Source organism: Acomys minous, assembly GCF_964271855.1.
Source record: "Acomys minous genome assembly, chromosome: 9".
Lineage (NCBI taxonomy): Eukaryota > Metazoa > Chordata > Mammalia > Rodentia > Muridae > Acomys > Acomys minous.
The window spans coordinates 64,797,372-64,812,655 of record NC_140490.1 but is presented as its reverse complement, the minus strand read 5'-3'; the positions used below and the strand labels follow the sequence as shown (position 1 = coordinate 64,812,655).

General features: G+C 40.1%; 1 long non-coding RNA gene across 3 annotated transcripts in view; it reads right to left on the bottom strand.

The window, feature by feature from the left end:
• The window catches only part of LOC311604897, a 29,236-nt gene that overhangs the window by 984 nt on the left and 12,968 nt on the right, over positions 1 to 15,284 (bottom strand). For all 3 annotated transcript variants that reach the window (XR_014781730.1, XR_014781731.1, XR_014781732.1), the window contains one exon: positions 7,282 to 7,470. This is a non-coding gene — a long non-coding RNA (uncharacterized lncRNA). The remainder of the gene's footprint in view (positions 1 to 7,281; positions 7,471 to 15,284) is intronic.

The following is a 15,284-nucleotide window of genomic DNA, read 5'->3' as shown; positions in this document are numbered from 1 at the left end:
TCAAAAGTATACCAACCACAAAAGGCCAAGGGCCAAATAGTTTTAGCACAGAATTCTAATGTATTTTCAAAGAAGAAGTAATACCAATACTCCTCAAACTATTCCACAAAATAGAAACAGAAGTGATATTGGCAAACTCATTCTATGATGCCACACTCACTCTGATACCTAAACCACACAAAGACTCATCAAAGAAAGATAATTTCAGACTAACTTCACTTTTGAACATTTACACAAAAATACTCAATAAAATAATTGGAAACCGAATTCAAGAACACATCAAATACATCATCCAGCATGATCAAGTAGGCTTCAGCCCAGAGATGCAGTGATGGATGGTTCAATGTATGAAAATTCACCAATATAATCCACCGTATAAACAAAGAAAAAAATCACAAGATCAGTCATCGCCTTAGATGCAGAAAAAGCCTTTGAAGAACAGATTTTTCAAGTAAGATCTAATGATTCCTTGGATTTCCTCAGTGTGTATTGGTACGTCGCCTTTTTATTTCTGACATTATTAATTTGGACATTCTCTCTTTGCTTTTAGTTAATTTGGCTAAGGGTTTGTCTATATTGTTGATTTTCTCAATAACTAACTTGGTTTCCTTGATTTTTTTTCTATTGTTCTCTTTGTTTCTAATTTTTTTATTTCAGACATGAGTTTATTTCCTGCTATCTACTCCTCTTGGGCATGTTTGATTCTTATTGTTTTAGAGCTTTCATGTATGCTGTTAAATTGTTAGTATGAGATCTCACCAATTATTTTATGAAGTAACTTTTAGTGCTATGAACTTTCCTCTTAGCACTGCCTTCATGGTATCCCATAAGTTTGGATGTTTTGTGCATTCATATTCATTTAATTCAGGAAAGTCTTTAATTTCTTACTTTATTTCTTCCTTGACCCAGTAATCATTCAGTAGAGAGTTGTTCAGTTTCCATCAGTTTGTAGGCTCTATGTTGTTTCTGTTGTTGATATCCAGCTTTAATCCATGCTGGTTTGATAATGTAGAGGGGTTTATTTTAATTGTCTTGTATATGTTGAGACTTGCTTTGTGATCAAGTATTGGTCTATTTTGGAGAAGATTCCATGAGGTTCTGAAAAGAAGGAATATTCTTTTGTGTTTGGGTGAGATGGTCTGTAGATAGCTGTTAGGGCCATTTAATTCATAACATCTTATTATGTCTCTGTTTAGTTTCTGTCTGGATGACCTGTCCATTAGTCACAGTGGAGTGCTGAAGTCTCTCACTATTAATGTGTGGGGATTGATGTGTGATTTACACTTTAGTAATGTTTCTTTTACAAATGTGGGTGCCATTGCATGTGTGGCATCGATATTCAGAACTGAGATATCTTGGTGGATTTTTCATTTGATAAATATGAAGTATCCCTTCCCATCTCTTTGGATTAATTTTTTGTTGAAAGTCTATTTTATTAGATATTAGAATGTCTACTTCAGCTTGCTTCTTGGGTCTGTTTGCTTGGAAAATCTTTTTGTAGCCCTTTACTATGAGGTAATGTTTATCTTTGATGCTGATGTGTGTTTCTTGTACACAGCAGAATCATGGATCTTGTTTACACATTCATTCTGTTAGCCTGTGTCTTTCTATTGGGAAGTTGAGTCCATTGATGTTAAGAGATATTAATGACCAATGATTGTTAGTTCCTTTTATTATGATGTTGTTGGTGGTAGTGTGTTTGTGTGCTTGTCTTCTTTTGGTTTTTATGTAGTGAAGTTATTTATATCCTGCATTTTCTTGGGTGTAGTTTACCTCTTTGTATTGGTGTTTTCCTTCTAGTATCTTCTGTAGGGCTGAATTTGTACCTAGGTATAGTTTAAATTTGGATTTGTTATGGAAAATCTTGTTTAGTCCCTCTATAGTGATTGAAAGTTTTTCTGGGTATAGCAGTCTGGGCTGGCATCTGTGGTTTCTTAGAGACTGCAAGATATTTGTCCATGCCCTTCTGGCTTTTAAAGTCTCTGTTGAGAAGTCAGGTGTAATTTTAATAGATCTGCCTTTATATGTTACTTGACCTTCTTTTCCTTGCAGCTTTTAAAATTTTTTTCTTGGTTCTATACTTTCAGTGTTTTATTATGTGGCAGGAGGATTTTCTTTTCTGGTCCAATCTATTTGGTATTCTGTAAGTGTCTATGTTTATAGGCATCTCTTTCTTTAGGTTAGGGAAACTTTTTCTATGCTTTTGTTAAAAATACTTTCTATACCTTTGTGCTAGGAATCATACCCTTCTTCAATTCCTATTATTCCTAAGTGTGGTCTTTTCATAGTACCCCAAATTCCCTGGATTGTTTATGTCAGGAATTTTTTAGATTTAACATCTTCTTTGCCAAATATACTGATTTCTTCTATTGTATCTTCTACACCTGAAAGTCTGTCTTCCATCTCTCATATTTTGTTAGTAATATTTGTGTTTATATAGTCTGTTCTCTTTACCTGGGTTTTCCATCTCCAGGATTCCCCTAATTTGTGTTTTCTTTATTGCTTTTATGCAAACTTTCAGGTCTTAAACTATTTTATTAATTTCCTTCATTTGTTTGATTGTATTTTCCTGTATTTTTGTTAAGGGATTTATTCATTTCCTTCTTAAAGGCATCTATTATCTTCATGAGGTTAGATTTAAGGTCATTTTCTTGTGCTTCAGCTATGTTAGGTTATCCGAGGCTTGCTGTAATAGGTTAGCTGGGCTCTGGTAGTGCCATATTGCCTTGGCTGTTGGTTGTGTTCTTAAGTTGGCCTTTAGCTACCTGGGTTTGTAGTTATTACAGGTTTAGATGCTGACTTCTGGGTTTATCTGTGTTGAATGGGTGTTTCGGGATGTTTTCCCCTGGGTTTCTATTTCCTCTCTGTCTTCAGGCCTGAGTGGCCTGGGGCTCTAAGGACTAGTGAGTCTTCAGGTCTATTAAGGTATCTCCCCTGAGGTTTTTGTGGCCTGAGTGGCCTCTGGAGTTTTGGGTGCTAAGAGTGCCTCTGGGTCCTTAGTACCAACATGGTCTGTGGTCCATAGTGATGTCAGACTTCCAGGAAAACAGGCAAAGTTGTGGGATGGAAACTGGAGTCCAAGGGTTAGGTTGCAGTTTAAGGCTGTTTAATGTGCTTTCAGGCAAGGGCTTTAGGCAGGGTCTTGCCTGGTTACCCTTCATGCCCATAGGCCTCCAAAAAACAGGTAGAGTTGTGAGGTAGGAAATGGACTTCAGGGTATGGGGTACAGTTTTAAGCTGTTGGATGTGCTTTCAGGGAGATGACAGGGTTACTTGGGTTCCTGGTACCAGCATGCTTCCTGGAAAGCAGGCAACATTTTGGGGCAGGAAATTGAGCACAGGATTTGAGGTGCAGTTTATACTTGTTGGGTGAGCTTTCAGGGGAGCTGGCAGGCAGAGATTTGGCATAGGGCCTCTTAAGGATTCAGAAGCTAACCCATTTGGTTATTCTAGCTAAAAAAAAAACTTGCTCCAGGGGTGCCCTGTGTCTGATTGTGGTGATCTGGGGTGACAGGTGAGACAACAGGCCTGCCCAGCTTTTTGCTTAGGTTCTAAGGATTGTAACACTGGTTCTCCTGCTTGTGTGGCAAATGCCTGACTCGGTGAGCCATCTCTCCAAGCCTTATTTTGTATTTACTTACTTGGATTGAGTTTTGTTATATAGTTCCAGACTAGTCTGAAATGTATGGTCTTACCTCAGTTTCCCAAGTGTTGGATATACAGTTGTATTCCCAGCAAGAAATGTTGACATCTTAACATAAATACATAGTCTTATCCAAAAAGTGGCAATTAAGACAATATGTTTATCTAAAGCCACCTAAAGCTATATGCCAATTCTATAAAGTAAAGCATACACAGTCTGAATTATATACTTAGAAGACACCACTATACTCCTACAACACAAGTAAATATTCAATATAACTATTAACATATAAATGGCTCCCTTAATATGTCTATGCATGCTGAAACTATCAGGATGCGAGTAATAGAGCAGAGGACAATTTGACTGGAGCAAGACAGCAGAAACCAATAAGAAACTGGCAATGGAACTTCGTTTTGATTTAACTCATTTTAAGACATTAGAAAAATAAACTTCATGACCTAAAAATTCAAAAAGCTTGCTGTTTGAGACTTTGAATTTCAAACATTAAAGGATTTCTAGAATGTTGCAAAAAGGTAGAAGCTACTATGGTACACTGTTTTTTGAGCCAAAGACACAACGGCATCTCAGAGTCTTATTCTAATATTCATATCCCATGATGCTGCACCATGTATTTTGACACCAGTTAATCCTACATCTTCATTTCCTGGTCGCCCATGGTAAAGAGGGCTCTGATTCACACATGCATAACACAGTCAGGTTTAGCATCTGATGACTGAACCAACCACAGATTTCTATTGAGGAAAAACGTGTCAATACTGAACATATGCAGACTTTTTTCATGTGATTCCCTAAACAATTCAGTGTAACAAATATTTACATAGCATTTTTTTTATTGAACTAGATATTTGAAGTCATCGAGAGAACAGTTAACACGTCCAAGAAGATGCACACGGGCCATATGAAAATATTGGGTTATTCATGTGATATTTATAACATAGATGATTTTACCACTGAAATTATTCACCATTTTATCTAGGTTGTACAGTGACTATAATATAAACCTTTTGCAAAGTTATTATAAGTATCTCTGTTGGCTGCAGCAGAGATGAATGTTTTAAAAATAACTCTTAAAATTATCACCATTATGAACATTCAGGAGAATGATACCTCACAGCGTCAAATACAAAATTTTCTTATTTTAAATTATTCGTTAGTACAATCCTGTGGGTAGCCAGGAAATTAATATTATTCTGGTTTTCTAAATGTTAAGAGAGATAAGAATTGTGTGACTCTGTGGGCCTCCCATAGCTTGTAAAACTCTTCAATTTAGTGTTGTTGTGACCACAACTCTCCCTCTCCCTCTCTCTCTCTCTCTCTCTCTCTCTCTCTCTCTCTCTCTCTCTGTCTGTCTCTCACTCTCTCTCTTCTAAGTGTGGTGATATTGGAGCAGTAGTAGTAGTAGTAGTAGTGGTGCTATTTTATTATTTTCTTCATATTTGTTAGACTCTCAGCTCTGAGTTGCTTCTCTGATATTATTTTCCAAATCCATGACTAACCTTCTCAACTTGATTGGTTTTAGAGGCACCTAAGAGATCAGTAAATTATACTTTTATTTGAATCTATGAGGACATTTTCTGGGAAGACTAAACATAGGTTTCCTGAATATGAGTGGACTGAGGAGCTGAACAAAATCAAAGCACAAGAAGAAAGACTCCTGCAGGTTCAGGCCTTGTCTCTGCTCATGGCCATGGCCATCATTATGTTAATTACTCTGTTCCACTATGCCCTCCCCACTATAATGGACCAAAACATCTTTCTAAGTTTCTACCCTCAGGTTATTTGTCACAGTGACGATTGATTAACCCACCCCTCCACACCCAAATTTTTCATCCCCAGTGGTTACACTACTATGTAACCATTTATTTCTTACATGCAAGCTCAAGTTAAATAAGAGAATGAAGCATTGTTGATATGTTCAAAGGGCCAATCCTACTGTCAATAAAACAACATGGGATGGTTTCAGAACAGTGTCTTTGTGGAAGATTTGGAACTGCTTTTCCAGACACTTCTCGGCTGTGGCTGTGTCGCATGCCACATTTAGATGCTGTGGCTGAAATGATGACCTATAAATGAATGGGCACAATTCCTGAATGTGTGAGGAGACCCACACGATTTCCTGAACTCAAACAAATGGGAACTGAAAAACATGAAAATGTCTACAGAGAAGTACAGATATTAAGCTGGAGTTATTACTCCCTTGAAGAGTAGTGTGAGGGATCAGCCTTCCAAACTGGCATTATTAAAAAAAAGTCCTGAGAAAAATAGCTTCTGGTTCCAAGATGGCAGCGCAGAGCTCATACCATGCCTTAATCACCAGGACAGCAGTGACTGCACATTCATCTAAGGAACAAACTAAGAACTACAAAACACCAGTACTGGTGTTTGCCAGGTGAGAGGGGTCCACACTATGTGGATCAAGGGTGAGTCCAACCACTGGACCATCTGGGTAAATCACAGAACAGTCCCTGGGCCCCTGTAAGTGGATGCGCAGTTTGTTAAGTCTAGCCACTGCCCTGTAATCGCTCTGTACCTGCACTTCCAGGGTATCAGACTGAACTGGAGACTACAAAAAACTAGCGTCCACTGTTCTCTGCCTGAGTAAGCCAAGCTCCAACACCTTTCTGCCTTCTAGCCAGCAGCCAAGTCCCATTAGGTCAGAAACAGTTAGCAAGCAGAAACTGAGCCCAGAAGAGGTGACTTGGACATGGGTCCAAAGTCCCATTGTCCATCTGTCATCTGCCCCGCCCTCTTGGAGGAGGCTGGCCACGCCCCTGGAATAGCTCCCTGCTCAGGTATCTTTCTGCCTGCTTGCCAGTAGCCAGACCCTCCTAGGGCAGAAACAGCAAACAAGCAGAGAATGAACCTAGAGGAGGTGATGTGGGTGCAGACCAAAGCCACATTATCTGTACCTACCCCTAACCTCGCAGACCATCAGAGACCACCAAACTTGCTAACACCAGAGACATCACAATAGAAAGAGGTCAGTGTAAGAACACAAGCAACAACTCCCAGGACCATTTGACACCACCAGAAACTAGCAGCCCTACCTCAGCAACCACAAGAGATACTATCATACCTGATGCACAGAGAAAGATTTCAAATCTGAGGTTATGAAAATGATGGAGGACTTACAGGAGGAAAATAAATCCTGGAAACCGGAACTGGAATACACAAAGAAAGAGATGAAGGAATTGAATAAAACGTTTTTTAAAATTAGTGAAAGTCAGGAAACTACAATCGAACAGAAGGAAATGAATAAAAAGTTTCAAGACCTGAAAAATGGAGATAGAAGCAATGAAGAAAACACAATCTGAGATAATCCTGAAAATGAAAAACCTAGAGAAGAGGACAGGATCTCCAGACACAAGCATCACCAACAGAACTCAAGAAATATAAGAAAATATCAGGGATAGAAAATATGACTGAAGAAATTGACACAACTGTCAAAGAAAATGTTAAATCTAAAAAGCTCCTGACACAGAACATCCAAGAAATCTGGGACACTATGAAAAGACCAAACCTAAGAATCATAGGGATAGATGAAAAAGAAGACTCCCAGCCGCAAGGCCCAGAAAATATTTTCAACAAAATCTTAGAAAAAGCTCTTGGCATGCTTACCACGGTCTCCTTTAGCTCTGCGGCTCAGTGAATAGCTTCCAACTCTCTAACCCGGTCTTCTCATACTTTTCCATCTTGTTTGGTCATTGGAAGGAGCCGAGATTATCCACTTTCGTGAAAGTATTCTAATTTCGTAATTTCTGGGTCTCTAGTCTTGGGCTTCCTGACAAAATACATCTTCCCTAATGGCTAAAAGGAACATAACTTAAATTTTAAATAACTTGATTAGACAGGTGGTTTCTGCATATGAAATTAGACAAGTTCTATTCCAGAAGTCTAAAATACTTAGTAAACAGAAGCTGTTGCAGGCATTTCAAGGTTTCTTCAGTCATCCTTCTATTTTCATCCTTGTCATAGATGTTGTCTCCTCCTCCCCCTTTTTCTTCCTCTTCACTCTCCTTTTTCTTCTCCTGTACCACTACCACAACTAAAAGCAACAAGCATCTCTGCTGCAGGTATTCCCTAAGCAAGTAACTCCTATTTTCAGACCACATTTAATTTTCAACATTCTGGATCCAGTTCAGAATCACACACTGAAGCTAATTTCCCTGCCTTGGTAGATGCCTTTTCATTCTTCCCTTCCTATTTGTTAGACTCTTAATTCAGAGTTGCTTCTCTGAAATTATTTTCCCCATCCATGACTAACCTTGTCAACTTGATTGGCTGTGGAGTCACCTAAGGAATTAGTAAAGTACACTTCTATTTGTACCTAGGAGAGCTGTTTCCAAGGGGTGGATTAATTTGGGCATGTGGTTTTTCCTGAATGTGAGTAGAGCCATCCCATTGACTGGGGGGTCTGAACAAAAGCAACGTCTCCTCTATACTTTGAATGCCACCATCCTGCCGTTTTGCCAAGAAGCTGAATTGCAAAGATAAGGAAGCTGAGTGCACTCTGTGTTGTCACAGGGGCCTTGTGCCCAGGCTGCTACAGATCAGGGCTAGGTAATTCATTCTCACATTTACATTTTGTTATTTTACAATACAGTCACCTCTCAGGATCTCTAGGGTGTATTTGGGGAATCTCCACCCTTTTCCACCCAGGTACCAAATACTAACTTCTGACCCTGGCAACAAGGGCTTTGCTTCCTTGAGACACTGAAGTAGGTGTGCACTCTACCCTACATGACTAATCCTTCACCAGCCCTTCTCACCCCAGCTGAAGGCTGACACCCTGAGTGACGTCACGTCTTATATGCATTCTCTCTTCACCATGCATGCACTTGGACACCCTTTCCCAACACACAGAGAGAAACACTCCTCTGGCAAGAATTCCGCTCTCAGGAACATGTTTCTAATTCTGTAGCATCAGTTACTTCCTGTCATGTTACTGTGGAATAAATACTAGGCCAGTGAAACATGCATCCACTCAACACCTCAGGATGTGATATTGTTTGAAATAGGGTCTTTGTTGAGATATGTACTGGTGATGCCGGATTATTGAAGTCCTGAAGTGCAATGTCACTTTTCTTTGTAAGAATCAGGAAAGGCGACAACACAAGGCAGACACCATTAAAAGACAGAGAGACTACAGTGCCAAGTCCCTAAGCCAAAGAACATCATGACGGCGTACACACACAAAGTACCAGAGAAAAGGTATGCTTATTTCTCCTTCACTGGCCCCCAAAGAAATCAACCTTGTCCGTACCCTGATTCTGACTTCCAAAACTGTCAAAACTATATTTCTGTTGATTTGGTGGAAGTTAGTAGAGGAGCCTGAGTAAAAGAGTTTGGGGCAGGTGTTGGTTGGATCTTAGGCGTATCTTTTAGGAGTCCATAATTAACTTACCTCTTCACCCAGCTTGAAGAGCAGAGCCCATGTTGGGTTGTCTCTCCCTGTGAGCATGCCTTGCAGCATGCAGGCTCAGCCTTTGCTAGGCTAGCTTCCTCATAGTGCCTTTCTAGCTTTCAGTTCTGAGCACCATGGCTCTACTGCTTCACCCTGCTGCAGACACTTGCTCTGCATTTCTTTGATTAAGGACTATATTTGAGAATTAAAAGATGAAGAGAATTCCACAACATGATATCAATGTAAATTAATCCTGACTTAGAAGAGTTAATGTGGCATTATCCTTTTCACCTTTCTGACAAGGAAACACATACACACACACACACACACACACACACACACACACACACACACACACCAGGAATGCTTTCCTAGATAAAATGGAAGGTGTCAAATTCATCCCTAGTTCCTGATGTGAGAAAAGTATATTATAGTATTCTTGGCAGGAAAAGGTAGAGATTCTTTTAAAAATTTTTTTTTAATTTAAAGAATTTAGTCTGATTACATCTCAATTGTTAACCCCTCATTTGTGTCTTCCCCTCTACCACCACTCTCCTTTCACACTGTTCCTATTCCCAAGGCCTGTGACAGAATGGGACCTCTCCCCCACTATATGATCACAGGCTATCAGGTTGGTAGAGAACCTTTTTAAACATTGTTATCTGTCTCATTTTCCATATAGTGGCTTTTCATTTGTTCTAAGTAAATATGACATCTTAAAACAATAAGTTTACTGGGTCCTGTGTACTGACCAGAAAAGAATTCTTGAGGGAAACAGAACTTTATCAGGAAACGGAGATAGATTGTAGCAAGGAGTGAGTGGTGGGTGCCCGGGGGGGGGGGAGGTGCCTGGGGGTGGTGGGTGGGGGTGGTGGTGATGGTGGGTGCCTCGGGGTGGTGGGTGGGTGGGTGGTGGTGGTAGGTGCCTGGGGGTGGGTGGGTACCTAGGGGGCAGGTGCCTGAGGGTCTTGGGTCGGTGGGTGGTGGTGGTGGGTGCCTGGGGTTGGTGAGTGGGAGTGGGTGGGTGGGGGTGGTGGGTACCTGGGGGTGGGTGGGTACAGTGGTTACCCAGAATGCCTGAGGCTCTAGGAACCACTCCCAGAAGCCCAAAAATGGGTCCTCAATAGTACAGACATCTTGAGCTCCTGGGAATTTTCTGACATATACAGAAGAAACTAAGAAACAATGAATATCCCAACAGGATGTAGCATAGGGCTGTTAGAGTCATAAACAAAGCATGCTTATCACAGGGAGATCTTATGTTTACATTATGACCTCACACAAAGAAGTCCTTAATTAAAGTGCTCTCCAAGTTGGAGGTTATTAAAAGGCCACACTGAGAGCCCTGAGAGGACGGGAGGAGAAGGAACACAAAGATCATACTTGTCTCCTTTATTTTTTTTTTTTACAACAGAGTATTTTAGGAAAGCATTGAGCTTTAGCTGAAATACAAGGGGAAAAAAATATGCTCTTGAAGTTTATTTGTAAAATTCTTTACATCTCTGTGGACAAGATTTTTTTTTTTTTCAGGTAAACCACCCTGGAATGGCAGAGTAGAGCCGAGCTGAGTGGCCTCCTTTGTTATGTAGCCTTGAACTACACAGGATATTTTATTGCACACTTGCTGCTTTCAATTTCCCCAGATTGTTTAACAATTCGTGCTTCTGAGACATAAAAGACAGGCCAGAAACCTGAGGCCACACTCTCCAGCTCCAGATCGAACACTGCGTTACAGTCTGACAGCCTTTGACAATTTGGCATGCGCTTTGAAGGCTATCAGACTCTGCCATACCAGGGCAGAGAAAACACAAAGTCCATGACATTACAAAAATAGGTAAGACACATACACACACACACACACACACACACACACCTATGACTTGCTGGCAAATGTTATCTGGAGTTAATAGTTATTAATAAACATGGGATAGCTGCTTCACTAGGGAGGGAGATCACTAGCATGCACCACCTTCTATTCCTATGCTGTATAAAAAAATATTTGTGCATATGTGTGCATAACACACATCAGGTCTCTCTGTCTGGATTCACTGGTGACCACTTTATTCCAGCTTATAGTGCTAAAGAAAGTGGAAACCACAACAGTCACTGTAATTATTTCTCAAGAAAACCTTTTCCTTTCTCATCCAAAAGAAGAGACAAAATGAGTGAGGAGCATTTTTTCTGTGTTTGCACTCCATGTAATACCTTGGAATAGATAAAGACATGGAAGCATAAGAACCTGTATGTAATGTTACCTGCAGTGGTTACACAGTGTTGACTTCGACCTGTGGAACAAATTACAATAAAAGCCTGTGTAGTGTTCCATCAACCAGAAGTTTGTTTATTTTTACTAGCAATTCTGAGTTTTCCTAATGTGGTCAAAAATGATATTTATGATTATAGCTGGTTGTGAGATTACATTCTATATTCTCTAACAAAGGCTTTCATTTTGACAGCAAATTGTATTAACTATTACTACACCTTCATGCTTTAAAAACCAAGGAGCCCACACTTATTATATAGTATATTATAAACACAGCATTTTAATATGATATGACACATTATAGTATTGTAAATATATTAAAATGTTTTGATAGCATGTATACAACTGTTTTATAAAATGTATATTTTTTTATAGTTTAAACATATGTCATGGATGGGTTGCCAGTGCATGAGTCACAGCAGTTGCATCTGTGTGGAGGTGGTGTGAAATGCTTGGGAGGGACCAGAAGGCTTTCATCTTTGGAATATGTTGTCAGACTGCACTGCTTGCAGCTCTCTCATGAAGTATCTCAGGAATAAGAATCAAGCCTACGTACAACTCATATTTCATATACACATGACCTGAAAGTCAGTTTATAAAATTTCTATTATTGACACCAGTGGATTCAAAGTTTCTGATTTCTCTTTAATTTTGATGTCTGGTCTTTTGTTGAACTTTTTATTTGAACTGGTCAACAATTGTATTGGCATACAATTTCCATATTCTATTGCCCTTGGTCATTGGTAGGTTATGTAGTAGCATTTCTCACTGATATGTAGACTTTGGGGACATGCTGAGTAACTCAGGAAACATTGGATATCTACTGCAACAGAGAATTTTCTGACCCAAGTGTCAGCTGCACCAAGAATGAGTGGAGTGGGTCCTTAGAGATTGATTTCAATTCTTTTCTTCACTGTAAATTGGTAGCCTACTCCATCACCTCTGGATTACTTTGAAGCATTCTGAGTCAGCTCCTTGAGATGAAAATGTGGGTGGCTGTGTGTGTGCGTGCCCAACAGCTTCCAGAAGCCACCGCGCCCCGAGTCATGTGGGATCAACCTTACAGTGGTTCGGAGTATCCTTCACCTGCTCACCACAATCCCCTCAGGGCCCTCATCCATAATGTCATCTATGAGGTTTCTGCAACACAATGTCAGCTGCCATAGGAGTGGGGGTCGGGGAGGAAATAAAGGCTTAGAGTAGAGGAGCCTTGTCCAATAGAAATCGAGTATAAGCCACATGTATCATGTTAAATTATCTAGAGCCACATCTATTTGTTTGTTTGTATTTGTTTGTTCCTCTCTCGTATATTATTTCTTATCTAAAGTTCCCCGCCCCTTTTTTCCTCCCATCCCTCTTCCCCACGTCCCCCTCTGTCCCAGATCCACTCCTATTTATTTTCCCTTTAGAAAAGAGCAGTTCTCGCAGGGATATCAACCAAACATGGCATAACAAGTTACAATAAGACTAGGCACATAGACTCATACCAAGACTGGATAAGGCAACCTAGTAGGAGGAAAAGGATCCCAATATCAGACAAAAGAGTCATAGACAGCTTCCACTCCCACTGTTCATAGTCTCAAAAGGTAACCACGCTACACAACCATAACATATATGCAGAGGATCTCTGTCAGATCCATGCAGGCTCCCTGATTATTACTTCAATCTCTGTGAGGCCCTATGAGCCCCCAACTATTTGACTCTGTGCGCCATGTTCTTGTGAGATCCTTGACCCCCACACACTTCTACAATCTTTTCTCTCTATCTTCCTTAGGATTCTCAAAGACCATCCTAATGTTTGGCTGTGGGCCTCTACATCAGCTCCTATCAGTTGCTGGAAGAAAGCCTCTCTGATGATGACTTATGCTAGGCTCTGGTCTACAGATATAGCAGCATATCATTAGGAACCATTTCATTGACTTTTAATATCTAAAATCCTACACAAAATGCAGGTCCAAGTGGATGAAAGACCCCAATATAAAACCAGATACACTGAACCAAATAGAAGAGAAAATGGGGAATAGCCTTGAATGCCTTGACACAAGAGACAGTTTCCTGAACAGAACACCAATAGTGTAGGCACTAAGATTAACAAGTAATACACGCAACCTCATTAACATTAAAAGCTTCTGTAAGGCAAAGGACACCATCAATAGGACAAAACTACAGCCTACAGAATAGGAAAAGATTTTTCACTGACTCTACATGGAGGGCTAATATCCAAAATATACTTTAGAAAAACAAGAAAATAGACATAAGTAAATCAAATAATCTAATTTTTAAAATGAGGGTACAGATCTAAACAGAGAATTCTCAACAGAGGAATCTCAAATGTTTAACATCCTTAGCCATCAGGAAAATACAAGTCAAGCAACTTTAAAATTCCATCTTACACCTGGAAGAATGGCTACGATCAAAAATACAAGTGACAGCTCATGCTGGTGAGGATGTGGAGCAAGGAGACCACTCCTCCATTGCTGCTGGGAGTGTAAACTTGTCAGCCACTTTGGAAATCATTATGGTGGGTCCTCAGAAAATTTGGAATCAATCTACCTCATGGCCCAGCTATCCTACTCCTATGCACATACCCAAAAGACATTCCATCCTACCAGAAGGGCACTTGCTCAGCCACACTCATTGCTATTTTATTCATAATAGCCCCAAACTGGAAACAACCTAGATATCCCTCAAAAGAAGAATGGACAAAGAAAATGTGGTGCACAGCCAAAGATTAGGCAAAGCTCAGGGAATCCTGCAGAGGAGGGGAAGGGAGGACCTGAGGAACCTGAGGGATCAGGGACACACCACAAGAATAGGGCCCACAAAATCAACTGACTGAGACTCATGGTGACTCGCAGAGATCAGGGAGCATGTAGGAGTCTGACCTAGGTCATTTGTATATGTATTATGGCTGAGTAGCTTGGTGTTCTTATGGGAATCCTAACAGAGGGAGTAGGGGCTATCCCTGACTCTTTTGTCAACATGTGGGACCCTTTTCCTCCTACTGGGTTGCCTTGTCCAGCGCTGACGTGACAGTATGTGCCTGGTCTTACTGTAGCTAGTTATGCCATGTTTGGTTGATTTTCCTCAAGAGGCTTGCTCTTTTCTGGGGGAAGGGTGGATCTGAGGGAAAGGGAAGATGGGGAAAGAGACTGGGGGAGAGGGGAGGGAGGAGAAGCTGTGATTGGGGTGTAATATATGAGAGAATAATAAAAATGTGGTACATTTACACAATAGGGTATTATTCAGCTGTTTAAAAAAATGACATGGAATTCACAGGCAAGTGGATGGAACTGGAAAAAAAAGTCATCGTGTGTGAGATAACTCAGACCCAGAAAGACAGATATGGTATATACTCACTCATAAGTGGATATTAGAAGCTACATATTAAAGCAAATGCTAAGAGGACTTGGGAATATAGCTCAGTGCTTGTCCAGTACTCATGAAGCCCTGGGTTCAAGCCTCAACATGAAACTAGGTGTGTGTGCATCTGCATACACACATAATCCCAGAAGGTAGGAAGAGGACCTGAAGTGCAACATTATTGTTGCCTATACAGTAAGTTCAAGGCCAATCTGGGCTACTTAAGACTCTGTCTCAAAAAGAAATAAAAATAAAACAAATCAGAATAAAACAAATATTAATTCTAAAACTTTCAACTTTAATGTACCAAAAATACTAATGTTGTACCATTCACCATTTTAAAACTATCATTAATGTTTAACTTGATAAATTATATTATTTCACATTTCCATCATGGTGAGTTGTTAGACTCTAGCAAACATTTTATTCTTAGATCATCTCCATGTGTACAGCCATGTTTCCAGTATACAATATACAATATACATTACTCTAATATACAGTAGCCAGTAGCCAATTTCCAGTCCACAGCAGCCAGTAACCTTGCTAAGGCCAATGGCTACAACATTAGATATGTCATCCAGTACTCCTGTT